This window comes from Aricia agestis, chromosome 3, assembly GCF_905147365.1.
Source record: "Aricia agestis chromosome 3, ilAriAges1.1, whole genome shotgun sequence".
Taxonomy (NCBI): Eukaryota; Metazoa; Arthropoda; class Insecta; order Lepidoptera; family Lycaenidae; genus Aricia; species Aricia agestis.
Window position 1 is genome coordinate 10,730,738 of NC_056408.1, and position 26,306 is coordinate 10,757,043.

The 26,306-nt window shown below is 34.6% G+C and overlaps 1 protein-coding gene across 6 annotated transcripts in view; it reads left to right on the forward strand.

The window, feature by feature from the left end:
- The window catches only part of LOC121740528 (homeotic protein antennapedia-like), a 194,986-nt gene that overhangs the window by 107,682 nt on the left and 60,998 nt on the right, over positions 1-26,306 (forward strand). For 2 of the 6 annotated variants that reach the window (XM_042133263.1, XM_042133266.1), the window contains exon 3: positions 10,107-10,146. The exons of 1 other annotated variant lie outside the window; for it this stretch is intronic. The gene's annotated coding sequence lies outside the window, so the exon portion shown is untranslated. 3 more of the 6 variants (XM_042133262.1, XM_042133264.1, XM_042133261.1) reach the window with 3 other exon arrangements.

The window sequence follows — 26,306 nt, forward strand, 5'->3', positions numbered from 1 at the left end:
CAAATCAATACACACCATAATAATAATTATACGCAGGAGGTTTTAAAGATATCATGTGTTAATAAGCACCTTAACAACGACCAAAGTTGTATCCAAACAATAAACACGGCTAGCACTTATAACGAGGAGAAACTTTCGCCAGAATTATATTTGTGGGTCGTCACGGTCGGGGATGGGGAGGGACCCTCATCTCGGAGGGAGAGGTATTGAATATTAATTTAGATTATGTGTCCTTTGTTTGAAAATATTTAGAATCATTAGACCGTATCAATAGAGTTCTCGTATCGTAACTATATCGGATTGCTATTCCAGCCTTTCACTGTACGTTAAGAGGAAAAGTTTTGAGGAGTAGTCAATTTTACCCATTATCTCATCTTGTGTTGTTTTTCCATATACGGCATTATTATGCATGCATTATGCACATAAAACTTCCCCTTGAATCTGTATTTAAAAAACGCATCAAAATCCGTTGCGCACTTTTTGATCTAAGGAAATATAATATAAGGGCAGCCAGTATGAGAAGTGAATTTCTTAAAATATTATAATAGTGCAAGCGCCAAAATGTTGAATTCGAAACAAAAATAACAATATGACTAATCGCGGGTATTATCGCCTAATTCTAGCCCTACCATAATTTCTTGAGCTGTCAAAATATTTCGTTAAAATATTGTGTTTTAAATATTTAACAAGACTTCTGGGTAATAAATTCTGAATAGAAAATGTAGAAAATTAAGAATTATAATGTCCGTTTTCGAGTTGTTTAATAGGATGACAACTATAGAGTATAAGCAGGAAATGAGGTGGATGGTCAGCTATTTCAGTGTTTAAAGTCATGGTGGTCTTTAGTTACTGCGGTGGTGGAGAATGAGACAAATGGAAGACCTTGGTGGCCTTCGCCCAGCAGTGGGATAGAAACTCTAAAAAAAAGTGGAGTCAAGAAAGTTTGCGAAGAATTTTGAATGAGGCACGTCGGGTGGCCGGGGCGGCGAGGCGGCGGGCGGAGGAGGCGTCGCGGCGGCGGCGCGGCAGTGCGCCGCGCGCGGCCAACGCGCCGCCCGCCCAGCAGTCGCCCGCGCGCCGCCGCCCGCACTCAGTCGCGATGCCGACCGCCGCTCGCCCCGCCGCGCGCGACACGCGACCGCTCTGAACTCGCGCGCTCCCCCGCACGAAACTGAATAAGTTCGACAAATCCTCCTCCTACCTGGACCACTATATCGACGGAGTGACCGGTGACAGTTCGATAGATTTTTCGTTTCCTAGTACAAAATCGTATATCTTCGGTAGAGAGAATATTTTTAATAGTACAAATAATGTAACGTAGCGACGGAGTAGCGTTCTTAGATTATTCTTCTAATACAGGGTCAGTTTTGTATGAATTGTGATCGTAGTTTAAGTCGACGATATCGCATCTGTTCGTACCGCTTGTAGAGTAACGGAATTATTATTAGGTAAGTGTACCCGAGTATTCCAAAGCGTAGAACGCCGATACGCGAATACCTTAGATAGAAAATAGACGGAGGAAGCGAGCCATGAATCTTTACTCTAACGCTTATCTCGTAAGCCAATTATACCGCTCGCATATGCGTCCTTTGCACGCCGTCGTCGGAACCCGACGATATGATTTGAATGTTGTGTTAAATCAACAGCCGGCGAGTGTGGCGAGACTCACCGCTCGCGATCCGCGAATGTTTGTCTCGCCCTTAACAATGTAAATTTAGAACCAACGAATGCCGAACGTAAATCGAACGCTCAGCGATTGTTTTGACAAAAGCAATGAAACGTGGCGTCACGAGCGAACTGATTCTTGCTATAATGTAACTGCGCTTCTTATGAACAAATCTCACATTAGCGCTGTATAATCTTAAGGTTTAATGAAAATATCGGTGTATCGTATGATTAAGAATACATTCTCACATACACATCACCTACTTCACAGCTTAATGTTGTATGACAGCCGCTCTCTACTCCATGGGAACGTTCTGTGTGACAAAACTGCTTTATTTTACAGAACTTCAACAATTATTGTCATTTGTTAGGAATGTGAACAATTTTATTGACCATCGTACGCTGAAATTTTGCTAGTTATAATTTATTTCGATTCAAAACATTATCGATAATATAAGTAAAGACCAGAAAATGACCGCAACGACTACATATTATGAATAAGTTGTGAAATTGAAATGTCCATTTGCCTAATTCAACGAGGCCGCTAAACGTTTATGACGCTCATGATAAGTAAACGAATCACTCGCTTGCGGCTTAGGTAAGAACAGCAACAAGAGTTAGCGTCAATACAGACCGTTAAGAGGACGACTAACCCAAAAAATCAAACATCATCCTTCTCCCTTCACACTCACGACCGTCTTTCATATACCATGTCAAAGGACGATGCGGAATCATCGCCAAGTTAGTTTTTTCTTACTAACTCGATAAATATACAATATTTTAAAAATCCGCCAGGTCAGTGTTTCAATGATAGAATTTTATACAATGTGTTATATGAACAAAGAAAGTACCTACTTACTACCGCATAATTGCCTTGATTGATATTATTAATAATTTATATTTTAATGGAGGAAAAGGAGGCATTGAGTAGCTGTTAACGATAGTAATTTAAGGTTTTATTTATCTTTAACAGTATGCCTATGCTTTACAACTAACTTACTACTATTTATTTATTACATCTTTAATTGTAGAGGCCTGCTAGTAGACAATCAAAATACTTAACTGGTATTAAAATAATATTCTTTACATTTTTATTCAGAAACCACTTTGTCTTTAAATTCTAAACGTCACAAATACTTCTACAACTTTTAGCAAAATTAACAAAAAACTTCTTGGTTTTCGTAAAAAACTTTGAGAATAAAACAACGATATCTTTTTAGTGTAAAACAATTACGTCTTTTTAAAAATGGAAACAAAAAGGCAATAATTCATATCTGGTCATTGTTAAGAGCTCTGTTCTAATTTTAAGCACCGTGGGTCTAACGGAATATTACAAAAGATTTAAAAGGTATACAAAATACTTGCACAAGTTTCTAATTTTCATACAAAAAGTTTTGTTCCGCGTTCTCGCCTGGTGGTCTATAGAAACTGCTTTTAAATAAAACAATAACCATAAGACCAATAACATTCCTATTAGGTATTACGTGATATTACTTCAAAAAGTGTAACAACTAGAACTGGTCAGATTATTAATTTTATTTCAATAACAATTAATAAAATATGGGACTCAGTAAACTCAGTAGAGCCCCCGCTTTATTATGTACTTCACAAAAACATTTTAATTTGATTTAAAAATCTACAGTTTTAAAAAAGCTATGAAGTTTATTTCATGTTAAGTAGGAGTAGGCAACCAGTTTTGTTTATATTTGATGTTATCATTATGTGACAATCAATAAAAGTTCAATAATCACTAATTGGATACAATAAAGTTAGATTTGAATAAAGTGGAAGATAATTAGAAAAGAATTAGCTTTTTCCACTAATTATAAGTAAGTAAACTCATAAAACGTCTAATTTAAATAAAACTAATTAATCCGACTTGTACGCCGATTTTATGATTCCATAAATTCGAAAACGTCAACCTGTTTTTATCGCGAACGAAATCGTTGAGCAATCTTGATTTATCTAGATTACTGTTTGAGTTTTACTCCATTTTACCATAACTTCCTAAATTCGATCGTTTTCGAATAAGGTTAATTCGTTTTATGGCTTCCACATTATTTTGTAATATAAATGTTACATTCACACGCTAATAAATTAGGCGTACCGAGCGTTCGAAAAATGTTAATGTTTCTTGTATTATATGTTACATGCGTTAATAAAATAATACATTCTATATTCATAATCCGCGAAACTGCTGCCACAACGTTGCAAGTGCCATTTGCGTACGGATGTTATATAAATCATTCTCGAAACGAGTAATTAAAATACTGGTGGACGCCAGAATCAGGCATTTCGCATTTACGCGTATAGTGTAGATGCAAAAACACCAAAGTGATATTGCACGCTCGCATCGGGGGAATATGAGAGCGCGGAAAATATTACTGAAAAATGTCACTCGCTGAATTCATAAAAAAGGTTTTACTGCCCTGAATTTTTAATAAAATGATTGCAGCAATGACTTTTATATAATATGCATTTCAGGATCACACTATGGTTAATTATAATATGGTTTATTATAATATAAACTTTTAAAGGTAAAAACTTGAGTCTCAGGTTAGTTAAGTCTAGTCCTGAAACCTGATAATATTAGATTTTTCTAACTTTTCTTACGAGTGATAGATAAAATTATATCAAAAATTAAAAGTTTGTTTGCAACAATATGGTCTGAAACTTTTGGGCTAATTTTGATGAAATTTAACACAGATATGTAAGCGTGTTTAAAATCTTTTAATTCAGGCAATAGACCCATAAAATTACTAATAAAATTAACAAAGCTAGAGTTTAGTTTAGAACATTTACTGCGGAAAATGTGCATTTCGCGGGATTTCTCTTTGCGCGTAACAGTTGTCTGAAGCACATAGTTGTAGATAATTTCGTTAGCACTAGCAAAGTATCTTAAATCTTAATTAACCAAAATATACATTCAAATCTATCGTCATAATTTTGTCACAAAATGTTAACTACACATGAATATAAAATATACAAAAATATGCAAACAAGTAACACTCTTAATAAATTCAACATAAATCTTATTTTGTTTAACAAAACATTCATAAAATTCTCACAATAATTACGCCTTACGAACATCGACCGTAATTATAAATTAAGATTCTGAATAAATCAAAGAACGAACTTAATAACGGTCGGAACTTTAGATTCTTCGCGGCGCGGATCAAGAATAATATACAGGGTGGAACAAAACTATATGATAATACTTAAGGTTGTGTATGTGTCCCTTATACAAAGTTCACTATGAATATAGCAGCGCTCTTCTAATAGAGTTACTTTAGACGTCTATGTTTCGATGAAAATTGACCCAACCTCCTGAATTTACCCATATAATAATAAAAATCGGCCAAGTGCGAGGTGAACTCGTGCACGGAGGGTTCCGTACCACAATAGAGCAAAAATAGATTGAAAATTGCGTTTTTTTGTATGTGAGCCCCCCTTAATAAATTTATATAATTTATTTAAATTTTATTATAAATTTAATACTTTATAATAAAATTTAAAAACACAAAATACTCAGATTTATTTGTACTTTAATAAGTACAAATAAATCTGAGTATTTTGTGAATATTTCAAGTGCCTATGTATAGCGGTTATTGATATCGAGCAAAAAATTGCAAAAAAATCATGTTTGTTGTATGGGAGCCCCCCTTAAATGTTTAATTAATTTAACTTTTTGTATTTTTTGTTATAGCGGCAACAGAAATACATAATCTATGAAAATTTCAACTCTCTAGCTATTACCGTTCTTGAGTTACAGCCTGGAGACAGATGGACAGACGGCGACAGACATCGAAGTCTCAGTAATAGGGTCCCGTTTTTACTCTTTGGGTACGGAACTCTAAAAAGACGCACCTCTTTCAGCGTTGCTACTTCCACAGTGAACTCTATATTATAAGAGACACACACACACGGCCTTAAGAGTCCGGGTGCCATCGCAGTTCTCATACAAACGTAATACGAAGATAATTTCCCATACGAGAATTTTTACCAGTTGTAAATATTTTGCAGTGAATTTTTGTACAGGAACCTAGGTAATTACTATCTTAAGCTGAACAATAACTCAAATAATATGGTAAATATTCGAGTACGGGAAATTATCTTGGTATTACGTTTATATGAGAACTGCGATGGCACTCGTACTCTTAAGTATTATCGCTTAGTTTTGTTACACCCTGTAACAACCACGTTACACGAATGTAAGTTGCAAAGTAAGCCGCTAACAAAAACCAGAAAATCTAGAGCGTAAAATAAATGATACCTCTTAAACTGAACTAACTAATTTCGGTTGTTAACTCGATACTTTATTTTATTGAGTTTTAAAACAACTTTGTTACGATTATGCAATCGTAAAAATATTTTTTTTGTGATTTTTGTGTTTTTTTTTTAATAAAATAATGGCAAAAAAATAAAATGTTTTTGTGATTTCGTGACTTATAAATTTTATAAAAATTTAGTTAATAAAAATAATATAACAACATTACATAATATTGTATCAACAGCTAAAACTTAGTAAGCTTACTGTTATAATATTATTTTAGTGCTGCAATCGGCATATTATAATATGCCAATTGCACATAACTCGTAAGTGTTTACAACCATATAAATTTAAGTACTCATAAATGCCGACATGAAATGCCTTGTAACGACTCAATAACGATATATGCCAAAACAAAACATAAAATTCATTCATGATCTTGGTAAATTTTATGGTTATCTTAGTAGGTTGTAAGTGTAAAACTAGCTATTTGACTGATAAGTATATGAAAAAGCAGGAGGTTTTTTGATCGCCTGTCTATATTTTTAGTCTCCTGGGGTTCCTTCGTTTCCAAAGTCTCAAAATGATTTCATGAGATTTTTTCTTTCAATCTCACGCCCCAAATATTTTATCTGAACCTTTTTACTACCGTACAAGGACAGGAACTGATATTAAGGTCAAGAACCAAAAGGCGGCATTCAAAATCTTAGAATCCGAACTGGTTCTCACATCCTCCATTAATAATTATCCGCGCCAATCTGTTATAGTTTTAGGTTCTTATTTTAAAATTTTGGCTTATAAAAAATAAAAAAAGTGTTCGTATTATAAAGGAACATTACATTCAAATTACTCGCACATACGTTATATTTTAAGTTAGTGCTTAAGTATTTAAAGAGGCTTAAATAATTACAGTTTCATAAAATTACACAGTAATAATTTCCAATAATAAATCTAAAAAATCTACCATACATTGTCTCCAGGCAAAGACAGAAGTTGTCAACTTTTTAATTTAAAAAAATAAATAAAAATAATGCGAATAAAAAATAATTGAGGAGAAACAGGCTTATTCATTTACATACGCCTAGCAACGACAATCGGATACGGCTTTCGTATAGCGGTCCGCGGACGTCCGCTGGCGACCTTCCGACAAAATATTATGAACCGTGAGATCCCAAGAAATGTGACATTTCTTTTATTTGGGCTTCTTCTTAAAAACGAAATTCTCGTGACTCTTAAACATTTATTCAGATATATTTATTTGAGTAACTATATACTATTCACATTGGTAACAATTTTTAGCAATTTTTAATGAATATATAATATATTTTGTGTTGCTTTTTTAAATTACATGCTATAATTATTGTTTTTCTCACTAGTTTTTACATTGTAGTAGCCGCCGCGACAAAAAAAACGTGTAAACGCCTTCCGTATTCCATTACCAAAAGTAGCGAGCGTGAAAACCGATTCCATCTATATTTATAGTTTCCAATTAAACAAACGTAGTCCTATCTAGCGCATCTTCACTCGCCACGACGTCGCGTGACCACAAACACAGAAATTCTTGTACTTAGGGCTCGCCGACTATTTCATTGTGGCGAATGTATGTATATATTTTGTCGCTATATGCCATAAGCATAATATTATAATATCATGCTTAAGACATAAAGAGTATAATAACAATTTGTTACAAGAAAAAATGCAAAACTTAAAACCAATTTTTCGATGTAAACTGTTGCCTAATTTTTTAAACGCAAATATACAAAAACCCACGCAGGCGAAGTAGCGGGAAAAGCTAGCACATCTACATATTTATTGTGTTCTCGACTTTTATGATGTTATTTATTTGCCCTTAACGCACCTTTAACTTTCACTATCAATATGCGGTAGCATAGTTAAATTATGTGTTACAGTGTCCATGTAGCGCTTAAATTAAAAATTGATTATAGATATCGCATCAATTTACATACAAGTTGGTGTGGAAATTATATCGGTTTTGTATCGACTTTAATAACTATGCAATTTTGTTAACTTTCTCGAATTTTTCAACAAAAATGTTGTCTTTGCACCAAAAATATAAAAAAAAACCTATTCACTTCTGTGAAAATTGAAAGTGGCATTTCCTGTGTAGTTGATTTTTTCATGAAAATTAAGCGATGGTATGACAGATGTTCCGTCCAATATGTCGCTTACTATAAATAGCGTCGCTTAAAGTGGCAAAGCGCGCCGACTTGGGCCTTCTCCCTCGGCCTGATAACATCACATTAGGGCACGAAAAAGTGCCCGACCGCTACTGGTTTTCGTCACACTAAAAGTATATAGATCACTGATAGTGGAGCTATAAAGTATTGCTGTGTTCATGATTGTATTTTGTTAAAGCATTTAAGACTGAACAAAAATCGCTTTCTTGTAAGAATACTTTAGAACACTTAAAAACTATATAATACATTATTCTTGCAATCTGCTCTTCCTTACAGTCATACATATCATACGCAAAAATATACGTCGCTTCGACATTTAGTATTAAAGTAATTTTGACCATATGCACTAAGCAGCTTGCAAATGCATCGTTTCTCAGCAATCAAATTGCAAAGAATTTTGAAATAAGACACGTGATTGCTAATTATGACGTTAGGTTAGCTGCTAATAAAGTATCAAATAACCTGGTTGTTATCGATCGCACGAGATAAGCCTCGCCCACTTCCCATCTTGCCTTGTTTGTGGGTGGTTATTAGCGAGCAGGTGGTTAGTTATTTTCCTCATCTGATGACAAACATGCAATGGCTCGTGATCAAATAATGCTTTTGAAATTATTTGACGTTATGCAGCTAGTACACTACCTCTAAATGAAAGCCTTTTTTATTAAAAAAAGAAACTGAAGATGAATTAATAATGTTGATAGAACTTGTCATTTGGATAATAAATGCAAACTAAAAACTTGAACTCATCAAAAAATGACATTAATTTTATTATCTATACTATTTTTATAGATAGAGAAAATTTGCACCAATGGTTGAGAACCCCAGTAAATAATACTATGCGAGTGTATAAAAAAGCAGTTGTAAACATTTGGTGTTTATTTAGTAAATATCTAATAGCGCATTCACGTCACAAAACGCTTGGTTTGGGTCTCATTCAGTAGGCGTTAAATCCGCTAATACATTTCGAGCTCAGTGTCGACATGCAGCAAAAATCAGAGCGAGCCGCGTCCTGCATAGCAAGCAGGAGGAAACGTTCCCCGTATCGCTTCTTAGGGACTTCGATAACGATTTTCATACGGCGATGGTAAAACGCAATAAAAACAAGAATTACGAAAAAAAACACTATGAATATTTTCACCAAAACAAAATTGGTCAATGTCTAGACCCCTGTAGTGCACCCAACTGCGTTGCTTTTTTCGGACAGTAATTATGCATAATTTTTCTCGACACAGTTTTACGTGTATTTTTGGCTAATTGGTTGATATTTTCGAAAGTAATTCGGCATTTTCTCAACACTTTTGCTTGTAACATATCAGAGCATTATTTTGACAATAGCTATTTAGAAAGCACTTACAAAGAAAGTTTGGTACACATAATTAGCAAGTGTAAGAAATTCACTCATTACTGAATCACAATTCATAATTATTTTCACCTTAATAGCCATTTCTGCGTATACACATTTAGATAATAAAAACAGAAGTCAAGAAAATTCAGTTTTCGAATATTATACATTTTCTTATTTAACCTTACATTACATTAGATATTTTACATTACATTACATAACTTTAATGCTGGGAAAAAACTACAATTGGAATAAAATCATCTTCAATTCGAGCATCGGCTGCTTTTGATTGTATCTGGATTGGAGTGGTTACTGGGGACAGCCGAATATCTGATCAGTGGCTTATTCATTGGGACCAGATGTAGATGCTATTAAGTAAATAGGACAGCTAATGCACATGGTACGAGTAGGTACAGGCGAATGGAAAATGTCTTCAGAGACACTCATGTAAAGCTTTTAATGTTGAAATTGTAACTTGTAAAAGATCTTAAGACTTCAGGATTTCCCACTATTTAAACTCTTTTTTTCAATTACTAAATTAAGTCATATTCATTGGATGATTTAAAATGATTCTTTGTTGTATTTGTTTTGATTAGACTTAATATAACTAACAATTTAATTTTTGTTTCAGGTACATAGTCATTATCTGGATATCAAATACAGAAACACTGGTTAGTCATTATCAAATAATACTAACTTATCCAAATTTTGTAGTATACGAAAATTCCCGTAGTTTAGTAGCGCAGTTGTGCCTTCACCTTAAACCTTAGAACGAACTTCACCGGTAAAAATCATTGAACTTCACAAAAGCTCAGGTAAGTATTATATGTAATAGAACTGCTAATAGAATAGGTGCCTGACTATGTGCGAGACGGCGATATGTTTTATCAATGGGTACGAGCGGGAAGGGAGTATGCAAGTCGGTTGCGCCCTTGCGAGCGCCGCTCAGCTGTCTGCTCTGAGCGCTGATGTTTGAAACACCGGACAGGCGGAGCTTAGCTACAAATCACTCAATGTCACATTTTGACATTTGAGATATTAGGTCTTTTTTCTATAACCCCGCCACTTCTCGCCTTTAGCACAAATACGTGTTTTGTCCCCTCAAACCAGAATTGTAATCGAATATTCGTATATTCTACATCATCCCTATCATTCAAATGCCTCTTAAATTAGTAATTTTCTTTAAAATAGCTTATTATGACTTGTTTCTACGTGATAACGTCAAAAATCTAATTTTATCAGAAACCCCACTTGTTTGATGTAAAGATTTCTCACATAACATTTCGGACGTAAAATTTATGACGTCCTAACATTGTTGTCATGCTTTAAGATATATTTTGAAATTTAACGGAACAAAATGCTTGCGGTCTGACCTTAAAAAAGTGAACAGTTTAATGCGATCCCTAGTTGCTGGTATTTTTCGTAGAGTTCCTAGCGGACACGGGTCATTTTATGATGGTCGGAGTCGATTCAAGGAAGTCCCCTAAATTGACCAAATGGGGCAATAAATGCCCGCAGAGTGATGCCCGTAGCTCAGCCGGACGCCGCTCCTCATATTTTTACAATGTCATAAACAAAATTTACAACGGTAAATAGTAAAAAAATAAAAACTCATAATATAAGTGCTATGATGTTAATCAGAAATCAGAATATGTATGTAGAACACTCACAAATTTTATTATAAACGAAATCTAACGCTTAGGTATCTTTTTCATCTACATAGACGAAATTTTGTTAGTGCTTTCAACTGTATTTATTTCGATAAATAGACAGATAAAAGGATCTAAATGTAAAGTAGCTACCTGGGTAAAGAATTCGTGAGTCAAGAAGGCGTAGAGTATTCTGATAGCATCGCAATGTAGAGCCAAAAATTCAACCTCCGCGCTACACGTAACTCTGATAACATAGTGTTTTATAAAGTTCTCTTTTTGGAAACCACTTGTTATTTGCTAAAAGCACCCACACCAAAAATTTTGGAAATAAATTAATTTAAATTGAGATGGACGCCGCCGCCGAGGCCAGCCTAGAAAAAGGTGACGTGACGAGCTGGAGGCTTACCAACCAGGCTGGTTATCGGTGGCGCAGGAGCGAAAACAGTGGAAGATCCTGGGGGAGGTCTTTGCCCAGCAGTGGGACACTATAGGCTAATTATAATAATGAAAAATTAATTTAAATTAACATCTTACTTAAATTTGTTACGCAGTAGACGTTACTTCTTTTTAGTTTCACAAATTAAGTTACAAATTATATTCCCACCAGAAAGCTCACTTTCGTTAATTATTAAAAATGTTCTGTTAACGTAATAATTAAAAAGTAAGAGCACAAAAAACACCCGTGAACATCGTAAATCTTTTTACAAGCCCAAGCGAAACAATGTTAAAAGCGTTGTCCAAATCGCTGCCATTGTCCGGTCATGTGCATATGGCTCACATTACGCAAATGTCCAAACACTAGAGGAGGAACCTCATTATTTTAGATTATTAAAAAAATGACCATGCGATTGTTATACTTGTAAACACAGCGGGATTACAAGACAAATAATTTAGATGTCAAATGTTATGCCGCCTCCACGTCTCTATTCGCTGCTGTTAGAGTCGAATTTCGCACGAAAACGGAAAAGTAATTTTTGGGTCAAAAAATTCTTCACGCATTCTAATTCCACATTTACCCATAGATAAAACAATACGTAATGAGCCAAGCTGTTGTATAATTATTTAATAATTCGTGTTATTTAAACGGAATTCGAAATTATTTATGGCACCATAAACGAACAAACCACGACGGCCGATGTATTTGATTATTTTATTGCTAATAACTTTTTTATTGGAGCCCTATAACCGTACATCGGTCAAGTCGATACCAACTCTCCTTTTTTGTCGACGTTAGTTGAGTATTATTATTTTTTTGTTCTTACAATAAAATTAGGTATTTTATTTATCTTTGTTTCCATCGAAACTTCAATGCGTCGTTCTTACACCTGTGGCTTTTAATTCTTCAAAATTTATTTTGTCTGAAACAAATTATATAAAATTTAAACCAAAACAAACCCCACAAATTTGAAGTCGTTTAAAGTCTAAACTCCAAATAAAAGCAATCCAAATCGATAATTAGGTAATTTAAATTAAATTCAAAAATCTTGTAAAACAACAAGTACGTCGAAAAACAAGTACCCGAGGTTTTATTATGTTATTTAAGTAGCATGACGGATATGAAACAAATGCTAGGTGTCATTAAAATTCCAATTAAAAAAAAACATTGACAAATACATGTAGTTGTCAAATATTTAATCACTCGCGAAAGGTCATTTGAACTGGATCAGGCGATTGGTTACAGATATTCTTAAACAGGTTTAAGTGTACCTAATTTCTGTCACTGTTACGCAATTAAGGTGTACATGGTGTTCATTGATTTTGATAAGGGTATTTTAGAGTCTTAAAACGAATAATAATTTCTTAATTGTAAAGAATTCGGAGTAGCTAAAAGATCCATAGGTGTTTTTACAAATTCAGAGTCACTTAGGTACCTAATAAGTGGATATGTAACATAAAAATAAATAAACATTGTTAAAATAATAATGTTAATTTTAACGTATTTCATCCATTGTGTACATTAACATGTACAACGTAAAATATGTGCTAAGTAGGGACTTGTTAGGTAGAGTCGCATTAGAAAAGCTTTTTGGTGGCAACTGGCAACCCACCAAAAAGCTCTTCTAATAATAAAATATAAATAAAAGGGTTTTAATTTTAGTGGTACTAAAATTAAAACCCTTTTGAACTTAAATGAGTTAAAATTTGATAAAACCATGTTGGTAACACAATATAATAGATACTAATTATGAGTCTTATACAGAGTGTTACCTAATCGCAATCTACACCAGATTGATTCTCTACCTCCCGAACTTAATCCAATCTCAACATACCTATTACATGTAATACCTAGGTAAGTCTGACGAAGGTTGTCTAATATAGGAGCCCCCCGGTGCGATAAGACGCGGTGATGGATGCCCACAATATCGGAAACCAATCCCGCCGTGTGTGGTCACGATACTGATGAGTTTTAAAATGAGGAAAATAATAAATATATAAAATTTGTTGCACCAAAAGTAGTTTAATTATAACCGTACATTTTACGGGACAAAAAGCATCCTATGTCCTTTTCCGGGACTCAAAGTATTTCCATGCCAAATTTGAGCGGTTTAGGCGTGAAGAGGTTACAGACAGACGGACACACTTCAGCATTTATACTTAACGAGCTTATACAAACTTAACTTTTATACTTAACGAGCTTATACAAAGTATTATTATATACAAACTTTCATTCCCTATTTTAACCCCTTGTAGGCGGAATTGATCAAAATCCTTTATTAGCGGATACCTACATCATAACATCTACCTGCATGCCAAATTTCAGCCCGATCCGTCCAGTGGTTTGGGCTTTGCGTTGATAGATCACCATGTCAGTCAGTCACCTTTGAGTTTTATATATAATATATTATAGATATAATTACTAGTATGGATTAGATGTTGCTGTTACTTAGCTGCATCGAAATTCGTTTCTAGCGTGAAAATATTTTTTTTGGGTGAAAAACATTTCCTATTTTCTTAGATTAAAAGTACATATCTGCTTGCCAAATTACATCAAAGTTCGGACAAACGGAAAGACTTATTTCAGAGCCTATTTTAATGCAAGCATAAAACGAATACCCGAGAACTACTGTCATAATTCAAAACCTTCTTTATAATTGTATTAACGACATAATATTATGAAAATACATTTTCAGTTTGCCTATTCTTAAGAGAAAAATACTTGTTTCAATTACTCTATATTTATCCCTATTATATTCTGTTTATAGACAGTAACTTACCTTAAACTAATATCAATCAACTGCTGGAGCTGAGAGAGACTGAATTAGGCATATCTTGATAATTCCCCTGGGATAAACACCTACGAAACTTCGGAGTTACGTACATATATATTATGCTAATTCTATATGTCTCTATATCAGGGGTTCCAAAACTGTGCGCCGCGGCGCCCTGGTGCGCCGTAGAAAGGCAAAAGGAGTGCCGTGGCCCGTAAGCCTATCCTCCATCATTATCCATAACCACAAATATTATAAAATAAAATAATAATATTATGAATTATACAAAGCAGGCAGATAATTAAATATTTGTTTATTATTATTTACTTGCTTAACTTAACTTTATAGTTAAGTTAAGCAAGTAAATGATTATATTAAAGGTGTTTATTTATGTATCTTTTTGTAATAGCTAGGTAGAGAAGGGCGCCGTGACAAAATATTGACTTGTAAGTGCGCGGCAGGCTGAAAAAGAATGGGAACCTCTGCTCTATATATTTGATATGTCTCTGTGCAGAGCTTAGACAAAATCTAGACCTGGTTACGTCATCCAGTAGGTAGGTGTCATTAGGATTTTGTTTTATTCGCAGTTTTTTTAATCCATACTTAATACTTATTATAAATGCGAAAGTGTGTCTATTTGTCTATCTGTCTGTCTGCCTGTTTCCTCTTCATGCCCAAACCGCTGAACCGATTTTGCTGAAATTTGGCATGGAGATACTTTGAGTCCCAGGAAAGGACATAGAATACTTTTTATCTCGGAAAAATGTACGGTTTCCGTGCGATAAACTAATTTTGGCGCAACGGACTTGTGGGCGACATCTAGTATTAGTATATTGTTATTAATTGATCGACAAATATTCTTTTGCCATGTTATAACGATTTACGGTTAGTAAAAAAATAAATGTTGACTGATTCTCAGATCTAGCCGATAAACACACAAAATTTCATCAAAATTGGTCCAGTCGTTTCACAGGGGTTTGGCAACAAAGATAATAATTGTTTAAGTTAGACTTCTGGTTAATAAACTTATTGATTTATTACCTCAAATAGTTATTTATTATTGTGTCACTGTATAACATTTCAATTCTCGAGCTATACTTTATTTGGTAGTTTTTATTAACACTATAATTAATAATTGTATAATATAGCAATTATCACTATAACGACCATCGTAAAATACTAATTAATACTGATTTAATTTATCTCAACAAGGCATCTTGTTTATTTATGTTAGTGATAATTCTCTTTATTAAGTTACAATGATAGGAATACCGAAATTCCATACTTGGAGCAGAAATTGCGTTGGTGTTGGCCCTGAAGGCAACTTGATACTGCTTAGATTGCAACACACATACATACATATTATACATGTACAAATTGAGCAATACATATGCATTTCACACCCACACACGCTTAATATTCATAGACAGCTTTTGCACGCGGCTCCCTTTGAGTCGATGTCCAAAATTATAATTTAAGTTTCATTATTATTTAAGTTATTATATCTATATATTAATACGTGAGCCAAAAACTTTGTAACCCTTTTTACGAAAAATGGGGAAACGTAGGTGAATGAAATTTTGCACAGTTATAGTTTATATGCTGAAGGAGTGCATCGAGCTAATATTATTTTGAAATTATGCTTTTATCATACATTTTTTATTAAAATATTACACACACTACAATACTCAAGAAAATGACAGATTTTTGAGTGACAAACCTGTACATACGAATTATACTCTTTTGGTACTCTTTGGGCTTAGATTAGTCTTTGGGTCTCTTCTATGGTTGAAGTCTGTTGACAACAAGGTGACAAATTGAAAATGGATTATAGTTTTTTTTTATTGAATCTTAGATACTATTAGACAATGCTTACACGGTCAGTCTGAGATCAGCTGAGTCCCAGAGACAAGTGTTGAAAAAATATGATAAAGTCAATATTGTTTTACAAAACGTAGTAGTCCTAAATATGTCATTGAAACGAAGGTCGAATTTCGACCATTGGGCGATCTCTAGTTTACATAATTAGCCTACATTCTTCCTCGTATTTTATGCATGACCCTATCGAAATCGGTCGAAGTGAAAAACAATGAAATATACAATCTCGCTCATAATTATAATATCAGCAAAGATTGAAAACTTAAATTTTACTTAACTGATAAACGACCACTCGTTGTTTCACTTAAGTATTAAATTCTTAGTGATTAATAATATCCAATGTCAAAACTAAATACATATTATACTGCCCTGTATATTTAGTTACTGTAGCCTGTGTATTATAAGGATAGGTACATTAAAGTGGGTGTGAACAGATCATATTACAACGCACACCAGATGGTCCGTAAACCAATAGAGTTGTAGAGTTAAGGTCGTGGTGAGGTGTTGGTTAAAATACACCTAAAATATTGCGACAGCACCTTATTGTATGTTATATAGTATGTTTTTATATCTATTATAATGATGAAATATCAATTTCTTAATTCGCGGTCAAAGTTGACAAATCAACCTCAAATGTTGATAAGAGATAACTTACACAAAATATATTCAAAATTAGTTTATTATATCAAACAAATCTCAAGGCGTTCCGTTTAGTAAAGGCCTAAGTACATAATTACTAGGTTAATCCAATAGGTAGCCGTCTGAAAGCACAGCGGGGCTAAAATGGTCGCTTTGGATAATCATAATATTATTATGAATCATAATATGATTCATTTTTTTTGATCGCAAAATAGTCACTCGACTGCTTGCAATTCATGCCAGTTTGACAGTTTTGACAATTCATTTGCTGAATTGATTGAGAGGAATTGCTAAATGTTACAATTTTAGCCCCGCGGATCAACATTCTTTGTCTGAAAACATAATAAACAAACATTAATATTTTGTAACAATCAACAAACGATTTCTTTAGTAGTTATGATTGTGGAATTTTCATACAGATTTGTATGGAAGTGTATAAAAAAGCGATAATCGGGACGCGGGAGCTGGCCGATATTCTCGGAAAAACAAAAGAGATTACTCATTCCGCCGCTCGAACTGTGAGCGTTCTTTGAAACGCACCACCGTGTCACGTAGCGGCAGCAGATACATTTTTTCAACTTTCCAACGAATTCGAATCTAACCGACTTCAAAAAGGAAAACTTTATTTTTGATCTGTAGAATTTATGCCTCAATCTGTAGTTTAACGAATTTATATGTCTCAATCTGTAGCGGTTAAACTTTCATTGTATTCTAATAAATACGTAATTAGAACTTTATACAAAATATTGTACCTAATCAAAGTTTAATTATTTAAACTGAGATTTACCAAAAATAAATCAAGTCTAAAATTCGTTAATCTCACATTACTCCATTCAAACGAAAAAATTAAAACCCCGCTAGCATAAATCGATATCGAAACACCATTTAACATTCAAATCGATCGCAGAGCAAATTGCACCCTTCACTAATATATTGAAGGGCGATATTTATTTGTTGTCGCTACTGCACACACCCCTACGTAAAAGGCGAGCGTAAGACGGAGTACAGAGAAAGTTTGAGTGACGTGCCCCCACCGCGTTCGTCCCCTCTCGTCCCCTCGTCCCCTCTCGCCCCCTCGAGGATTTATGGCGCCATATTGGATTGGGACAAGATGACACGATGCCCGGATAATTTGGGCAACGATATCACGTGACGGCTATCCGAACGGAACGACACTTTAATTATGATATTCCTGCTTTAAACGAGCTCTACAAGGCCAATCGAACGACAGAGGAAATACAAAACTGACAAAAAACCGGCGTAGTTAACTTGTGTTTTTTCATCGGAAAATGGTAGTCTCCTTAGGATACTCAAAGGTCTAGGTAGGTTTAATGTTCAAAAAAGCTTTTCTGACCTGTGTCCAAAGACGGTAATTGCTTACCTTAATTTACTTCCAATAAAAAGCTCTAAACTCATTAGTAATGCAACGTCCAATAACGTATTCATGAGCTTTTTACACAGTCGGGAATGAAAGATGTTATAAACAAAGCGAAGTCATCGTAGAAGCAATAAATTACACGCGCGCACGCACTCGCGCGCAGTCTGATGTCTGACACGCATGCGCCCGCGCCGTGCCAAACTGCATCTATGCAGGCGATTTAGAATATATCTGACAGAAAATGCACTATAGTGCTGCCGAAAATGAGCTTTCATAAAAAGCTTAAAGCGTGATTTTGAAGTGAATTACTGATTATTAGGTTTAAAAGCTTCGAAAGTTTTCATAATGCCCGATGGTGTTGTCGAAAATAAGCTTTCGTAAAAGCTTTTCTTTGGAGTACAACTTATTTTTTACTTGATAAGCTCCAAAAGCTTCCATTGTAAACGTAGCTAGCATAGACTACATTGAATTTAATAAACGCGTATTACCAATATTTTAAATTGTATCAACTTTTAGCCAAAAACTTTGCAGTCCAAATGTCTCTACATCTTTAATCAAATTTTCAATAAGTCAGTTACGAGAACTATTAATTCCGAGATTACGTTACAGATTTCTACTAACCGAAATAACGTTTCATAATCTAATCGAGAACTAGCCTCTTTAGCAAACCGAACGCTAAGGGGTGCGAATGCTGCAAAAACAGAAATCTCGTTAAGATGACAATTTATGGGTTGTTTTTGCTAAATGAAAATAGTCGTGAGCCGTGAACTGAGCAGACCTTTTTTGATTTTCTTAATGGAATCTTTCCGCCAGGGATTTGCGTCAAGCGTTGCTTAAGCTTGTGTCGGTGATGCGAAATTTACTGATTTATATCACCCTGTTATGTAAATATTTACATCAGCTTAATTAACGCAAGCTAAAAGCTAGGTGCTTTCGGGATAGGAGCTTTTATAGGTGAGAAGCGATGTTAAATATGAAGCGAAGCGAGCGCTTGGGAAAATCTGAAAAATTACAAAACTGTTTTAGGCTCATTATATCGTAAATTCATGTTCCATATAAATGTTTTACTGTCTGTTTGTTACTTCATGACGCCATATCACTCAACCGACTTTGAAAAGCATTCAGGTGCTTGGAGATCCATGACTAATAATTTACGAGCAAATAAACTAGGTGACGAGTATTATAGGTCTACCAGGATCTGATGGCAGATTTTCAAAAAATATCCTTGATCATTGGATATATTTTTATATTTGCATGTTTCACACACAAAATCAGCCGCTATAAGGAAAAAAGAATCAAAATATTTTATTCCAATTACCGCGGTTTTGCTAGAGTCAATTTATTTTCTCACTTTTTGCCATCAGATTCTGGTAGACCTATAGTTACTTATTACTTAAATCATTCTTAAAAGCATAATATGATGTGATACTTATACTAAGTATACAGTCATAGCATATATTATATGTCTATACGTAGGAGAGCCATGCTTCGGCACGAATGGGCCGGCTCGACCGAAGAAATACCACGTTCTCACAGAAAACCGGCGTAAAACAGCGCTTGCGCTGTGTTTCGCCGAGTGAGTGAGTTTACAGGAGGCCCAATTCCCTTCCCTATCATCCCCAATTCCCTTCCCTTCCCATCTTCCCATCCCTACCCTCCCCTATTACCCTATTCCCTCTTAAAAGGCCGGCAACGCACCTGCAGCTCTTCTGATGCTGCGAGTGTCCATGGGCGACTTATTTCATAAAAAAAAACATATGCCATCAAAACGATCATTAAAATAATTTTTAATTTCAAAGGTTACGTTACGCCAAAATTTGTTTATCACGCAGGAAAATTTACATTTTTCCGAGATACAAAGCATCCTATGTCCTTTCTCGGGACTCAAAGTATCTCCATACCAAATTTCAGCAGTCAGTTCAGCGGTTTGGGCATGAAGAGGTAACAGACAGACACACTTTCACATTATGGACGCTGTTAAGCATTCGTGTACTAACCCACACAAAAATTACGTATTGAGTTATGAATGCAGTTATGTTCTTTAGATGATTTAGAACAAGACTGCATTCAAAATTTAACGACAAAAAAAATTGTGGGTTAGGACACTAATGCTTAACAGCGACCATTTATAATATTAGTATTTAGAATGGATATGGATTATGTAATTAAAGCATTTTTATTGTCATTTATATGAAACGTTCGTTTCTAGATAACTTTCTTTGTAATAAGGCAAACAGTCGGAAGCACTCACAATTTATGACAGCGCTGGACTCCTTTTGTTTTCTCTTTTTTTACTTTTTATTTTTCTATTTGCAATGGTCTTGAATAAGAGAATTAGCATTATTCATATTAAGTCGCGTCAGCTGTTATATGTAGTTATGATAAGTTTTTTGTTAAGAATAATAGTAATGGCATAATTTCATTTAAAGATAATATAAACCTATTTAATAAATATAATGTAATGTTTGGGAAAACCTTCATTCAATAACGACAATTTTAATGTCCAAATTGTATAAACACAAAGAAGAATTACTTACTTTTAAAGTTGTTGAGCTTTTTGTATGTCTATTGTCTAGTCTCTTTTACGTATCATTCTTGCAATGGCCAAGTCTGATTCTATTTAAATTATATAGATATACATCAAATAGCAATATATTTACTTACTTCAGGAAATTACTCGTTATTTTCATTTGAATATTATATACTTAAATATAAACACAATATAGGTACCTAAAACAGTACATAGTATTAAAACCTTTTCTAAATTATTTAGTATAATTTCAGGACAATGTTAATTGAAACAGGACCTAAGCTTAATGTAAGCCTGACACAGGTAGGCCAACTCTCTGGGGGCGAAGGCACCCCCGCGCCCCCGCACCCCGCGCCTCCCTTTGTCCGGGACACGTTTTCCTTTTAAATTCTTTAAAGAAACCTCCTTGGAATCTCTACATTATTTTCCTATTGTTTTTACATAATCCTTATTTGGGAATTTCAACTTTAAAGAGGTGGCAAGTTGTATTTGCCGTAAGATCTTATCGACGTACACCAATGAAATCCGTAAAAGTGTATAATTTTTAATATTGTATTCATTAGACTTAAAATTTTCCCAAAAAGTTTATAGAATTCATTTTAAACAAAATTAAAAAGATAAAGAGAAGTTCAGTTGAAATGACGAGAAATAGAGGAAATTTAATCTCTTAGATCACAGAAACCAGTAGTATTGCTATCTATAAATACACGAGCTTTTGCCCGCGGCTTCGCTCGCGTTAAGAGGTATTATTATATACAAATTTTCATCCCCTATTTGAACCCCTTAGGGTTGAAATTTATCTAAATCCTTTCTTAGCGGATGCGACGTCATAACATCTACCTGCATGCCAAATTTCAGCCCGATCCGTCCAGTGGTTTGGGCTGTGCGTTGATAGATCACTATGTCAATCAGTCAGTCAGTCACCTTTGAGTTTTATATATGTAGATTACATGAAGAAGATAAAAAGCCAAATATTATATACGGAGATACAAAATAACAGTTATGTGGTCGCACACGTTCTATTTTCTTGAACTCCAGTTTATTTTGTTGTCTCGTCTCCCGCTGCTCGTGCGGACAGTTTTGGTTAGTTTGTTCTGTTTACACCATAATAAATAATAAAACGCACGAAATACTTACAACTATATTCCGAGAGTTACTGCCAGAACTGTTACATACTTGTTTTTTTTTTTCAAGAACATAGTTTTTGAACTTCTCAGAAATATGATTTTGTTTATGCAAATTAGAAAGTCATACTAGAACGGGCTAACGAGTTTCCTCTGTGCTCTATAAATGCACATAAAAAGTAAATAAAATTCGAGACCGTCAAAAAACCGTTACAATTATTCAGATATTTATTACCATTCGATTTTTATAGGCTCATAGTCGTAAATATAAAAAAACGACCGCGCGACCGCATCCGCGGTATTTATTTATGCTAAACACAAATTAATTTTGCATTTACAAATGTCGTTTTAATTTTCTATCAATTATCATGCGCGTATTAAAATCAGATTACGCTATTGACGATGGAAATTCATTTTGTAGCTGAAATCGGTGCGCGATATATCATTTTATAAAAGGCGATTGTCAGGCGTGCTACTATTTTTCATGTATCCATTGTATGGCACGCGTTTAATAATGTATTTCTGATAAATGCTCCTATTTGGGGGGCTAGATCAATGATATTAATTGATTTATGGATCACAATCGCACAAAACATCGATGCCGATTGTTGAAGTGACAAGCCGCTAAAAAGATACCAATGCAGTAACTAAAAATTGCAATAAAAATTATTGTGAGTAATCGTTGTTATGGAGTGGTAAAAAATATGTTATGTGGAAGCCCTCATGGCGTACTTATTCACACACAAATGCACACACCAATTTTTTTCTGAATTCTGATATATATAACAATCTTTTAGAACTTAACCTAAACTAATATTTAAACTCTGTTCTTGATCACGACCGGTTGACGAGCTTAAGCGCAGAAAAACACACAAAATCATGTAGATTTTCCACAAAATTATACCAAACAGTAAATAAAGGTACACAAAGATTATATCGGCGGCTAAAATGTTGTTTCATTCGGTGCGGAATCCGCGAAAGAATCAATTTTATTGGAACAAGCGCTGTTGATTTATGTGCTAGGAGCGTGGTACGATAGCATGTCACCGCCCGCCGTGTTCGCGCCTCGCTCTAGAATTTGCTAGAATTTTCTTTGTCTCTTGATAATACTTTACAAACATTGAATTGTATCCTTTGAAAACTTTCCGGGCTCAAAATGTTTGGAAATGTGATGAGAGATGGTACCTAGTTGGTACCATGTAAATTTACACTGTAGACAGTTATCCTTCTCTAGTAATAGTTTTAGATTATTCATACTATGCTTTACAGTATATGACTTGGGAAAAAATAATTTACTATTATTCTCAATGAAAAAAACATTTAACTTTTTGTATATTTTGGTTGTTACAGCATTCAGCTGCTTATATTCAAATTCATTAATTAATTCAATTTTATGGTTTCTCTCGTAAAATAATAATCATTAATTGTTTCTATTTGATGCTCACCGCACAACAAAAAAAAATTGTTTGTCAATAGCATTCAGACAAAAAATTTAAGTGCCGGAGACACTCGTAAATTTTGATTTCAATTCGGAATAAAAAGCGTAACGTCCATACAAACACATGTCTTCATTTTAATAGCTCTATTCAAGCCTTATTCTAATAGCCATCGTAATTTACTAGCAGGTGCATCGGCCTTTATATTTATTTCATTTGCAGTTTGTACAGTCGTTTTATTTCTTCCTTGCAAATTTCCTATACTTTTCATCCATTTGTCATTGTAATGAATGAATTACGAATTACCAGCATACCATTGTCTGACTCTCTTCGATAAGGCGTAAATTATGTTTGTCACTTTTTTCGTGTCGCGAACGCCATTCGATCTTTTTATAACAGCTACGCTTCATAAATTCTTTCAACGACCAACGTACATAATATTATAATGTTTTCATTTATTCTTTATACGTGACCCTATGCATTAAATATAGTACATACTTGTTAAGTTATTAAAAATTAATAGCTTACATTACCCAAATATTTTACATACATGCAAATCCTTTAAAATTGGGTTCAATTATTTTTGTTTCTTATGTTTAATTTCTGTGTTTTAGCATAGTGACAACTGACAAGGCGCTGGGGTACTAGAATTGTCGGATTCAACTTAATAAAAACAAAAGTGCACTTAGGCCCGATTCGACCAAACTTGAAGTTACACGAGTATAACTATCATGAGAATAATTTTACTCCTTTAATTTACTCTAGGGTATTATCGTTTGCATTTTACCAAGTTACTCAAAGAGTATGAAATAAAATGTCAATTATAGTTCACAATGACACCGACCGTGACAGTTGAACCCTGTTGTGCAACTATTCTCAGTTTAATATTTACTCCACCAAAATAGCCCGTGTAAATATTTACTCCCGTGTAATTACCTCATTCTTGGATTAGAAGTTGGAAAAACGCAAAACCAGCTTACTCTTAGATTAGGAGACAGTTATACTCGAGTAAAATTTTACTCCAGTTTGGTCGAATCCGCCCTTAGGAAAATAAAGGCTTACATTATAAGCTAGCGCCCTGTAAGACTAACCGTAATTAGTTTCTATTTTAAGAATTTATCCCATTGCTGTACCTCTACTTATGTATAATTTAGATTATTTATTCAAATAACTTAAATGTAAACCTACTTCGTAAGTCATATTTATTGTATGCAAAACTTGTGGGCATCATGTCGTAACTATCCCATAAATACCTTTAGCGAAAGCGAGATCTGAAAGGATTAGGGTCACGTATGTGGAATAACGTTGAGTGGACGTAGATATGACTTCGTGACTTAGATACACTGATACCACGTTGCTAAATATTGCTGCAATATAAAAAGTGGGACCGTACAGAGGCTCCACTTTTGATAGATAAATATATAAATAATATTGTAATCTTATCCTTATTATTTTATTAATTAAGTTTTTGTACTTATGTACCTTCTTATTTATCTAGGAAAACTTTTTGAACACCTAGTGATTCAAAACAGCGGCAAAAATTAAACTAACCTAAGCACAAAATGGTGAATAAATATTTAGTTTCCTTTTGTCTCTAACACCTTGCAAAAATAACATTCCAAAATTGAATTACTAATCTTAACAAAATCACAATGCTTAGCCGCAAATCCGAGATTGGCTTCAATTCTAACAAGCTCGCCGGGAACTGTTTAAATCATGCGCATGCGCCGAAAATAAACTGCGCGCGATCATTTCTCTGCCGCGCTGTAAATTCACCGCTAATTTACAGCCCCTCCGCGTTATAAATAAATAAATACTGCCACACTATATCCCCGCCTGACATAATATGCCACCACGTGCATGGGGCTGTCATAACATATCCTCCGATGCACTTAATTGATGCATCTGAATACGGTGTAAATTGCAACAATTGATGTTTTTGGGTTAGTAGAAGCTAAATAAAATTATCTGTTGAGTAACTCAGGCGTGTCCTTGAAATTAACTCGCTCAATATAAGAGTTTTACGCGCGAGACGAGGCCCTGTCGTTTGCGACTTAAAGTTACCTGAAATCCCGCTAATGTGTGCGTAAGCCCGATTTCCGCAGTCTAGTAAGGGTCTATGGACGTATACTGTTTTATAAAAGTCATTTGTTGTAAAGTGGTATTATTATTATATCAGGTTAACGTGGGAGAGCCATGCTTCGCCACGAATGGGCCGGCTCGACCGGAGAAATACCACGAGCTCACAGAAAACCAGCGTGAAACAGCGCTTGCGCTGTTTGTAGCTTTTGCCGAGTGAGTGAGTTTACCGGAGGCCCAATACCCTACCCTCCCCTATTCCCTTCCCTACCCTCCCCTATTGCCCTATTCCCTCTTAAAAGTCCGACAACGCACCTGTAGCTCTTCTGATGCTGCGAGTGTCCATGGGCGACGGAAGTAGCTTTCCATCAGGTGACCCGCTTGCTCGTTTGCCCCCTTATTACACAAAAAAAAGGTTAAGTTATAAACAGATTCTACACTACAAAATATTTGTCACTTGCTCTATGCTTACCGCTCCTTGTACTATCAGAGAAGTTGATTCCTATGCAAATCGGGGACCTAAGTAGTTTGGTTGCGTCACGTCAAACCCAGCTGACAGATCACAATAATTAACATTGAATTGACATATTCGACCAAATAACGTTGGTCTTTCCTACATGGGGAGGCTTACGCCAAAAGAAGAAGAAGAAGAACGTTGGTCTGTCAATAATTGCATAGGAATCCACTTCCTCGATGGTACAAGATGTTCATTTTTTTTATTATCGGTGCAAAGTTATTATTTATACCACTTGTGTAAAAAGTATGAAACTCAATAAAGCAATCGTGCTCACTTCATAAATTAAGAAGCGAAGAAATTCATTAAATAATTTAAAGTATGTTAATAAATTCTTTAACATGTAAATCCATGATAGCGATCAAATATCTTATGTTTATTTATTACACATT